The following is a 1,889-nucleotide window of genomic DNA, read 5'->3' as shown; positions in this document are numbered from 1 at the left end:
TGATCTGCTCAGGTCCCTTCTGACCTTACCAACTATGAAACATGGTCAATAAAAGAATTGGAGAAATATATTCTGTCAATTTTTTCTCTTAATCTTAGTCCATAGATAGATGTTTATTCATAGTGCTACAGAAATAAAGCATTATATGTTCACAGCCTCCTTGCTGGAGGGCTACAGTCACTGGAAAGACATGCTCTTCAGGCAGGGAGTAATAGGGGCTGCTCCACCACTCCAGCCCACACTCCCATCCCCTACAGCTAAGTGAACCAGTCAGTGAGTCCAGTCACTGGCAGGTTACTTTCTATTCTTCTGGGAAAGGGGGACCACTGGACAGGCTGTCAGGCTCTGACAGAGGATGGTGAGCCATCAAAGACTATGCTTCTGTCACAGAGGAAGGCACTGAACTGACAGACACCCTGCTGCTTCCCTGGAATGGTGATGAGGAAATCCACTACTTCCCCAGTGATTGGGGCAGCAGCATGCCAACAGTTCATCACCTCTGCCACCCTGGCACCAATTGTCCCCCCTATTGCAACAAAAGCTACTACTACCATGATCTTTGCCACTTCTGCTGCTGGGGCTATAGCAATGGTCCCATTGCACTGGTGGGCAGAGCTGTTGCTCCACAAGAATGGGGCATCAGGAGGCTGTCTGATGACTCATTACAGTGAGCATAACTGCAATGCCTGGTTTTGGCTTGGCTGCAGCTCTACTCCCCAGAAGATTGTCAGGGAGTCAACTACACTCCATCTACCCTTTGGTGGGGGGGGAGGGAGTGTGAAGGTGAGGAGAGGGAAGGCAGAATGCTGTAGGAACAAGACAGACTCTCTACCCATAAATTAACTGAACAGATTTTACAAGTGGCTTTACAAAAAGCAGAACTATGGAGAACTTTTCATGTCAAATGTGGACATTTTTTGTATCTTGCACTGTTTCTGTAGTACCACAAGGGTTGTGCACATCTGGGTAGAAACATGGGTAGACATCTCTTTTCATCATCTTTATGTTACCATAAACATAGTTTTGGAGGCACAGAATGAAAGCAAATGGAGATCCATAACCTTTGTCATGCCACACGTGGCAAAATTTGAGGCCACCATGAAAAGTAGTAACAAATTGTACTGTTTATTGTGGTGAGCATCTATTTGCTTTGTCTGCACTCCCTTAAGGGAGTGCATGCCCAGGGAACTCTCATGCACAGTTGGGCCACTTAAGGCCCAGGAATATCTGCCCAGCTTTTCCCTGTTCCAGAGACATTCCTAGGGACTTCCAGGGAAGAGCCTCTAGTAGCCTGGAACACAGCATCTGTTTGTTCTGCCCACTTATCTTACAGGACAAATAAGCAATATGCATTTTTCCCCAGTGAAGCAGCTCAGCTGAGCTGGGAAATATTTATAGCTTCTGTTTCCTAGGCATTTGTAGTTCTACCAAGGTCTTTGTACCTACAAGTGCTACAAATCTAATATCCCTTAGTAAATAGAAAGTGATCCAGTTAACATCTTAGGTTTAGAACAACCATCATTATGTTGTACTCAGATAAATACTCCCTCCCTCTGATTGAATGGGGATTGTTAGCTGACAGGTATGCTGTAGGCGAAACTGCAGACAACTTACAGTTCCCCTCTGTCCCTAAAGAACCAGGTGAGGACAGTTATGGAATTTAACTATGTACACATGTATTAATGTATGTACAACACACAGGAGGAAAGGAATAAAATTAACAACTCCATACACATATTCAACACACTATTTATACGTATGTAAATTGCTATACATCTATAATTGACTTCTGGGGGTTTGCTCTGAAAGGCCTTGAACCCATGCAGGTAAGTAAGGAAACTGGAACAGTTAAATACAGGTGAGTTCAGGTAATCAGCAAACACACATAG

This window comes from Gavialis gangeticus, unplaced genomic scaffold (genome assembly GCF_001723915.1).
Source record: "Gavialis gangeticus isolate Ggan-Ray unplaced genomic scaffold, GavGan_comp1, whole genome shotgun sequence".
Classification (NCBI taxonomy): domain Eukaryota; kingdom Metazoa; phylum Chordata; order Crocodylia; family Gavialidae; genus Gavialis; species Gavialis gangeticus.
Note: the sequence above shows the minus strand (reverse complement) of the source record.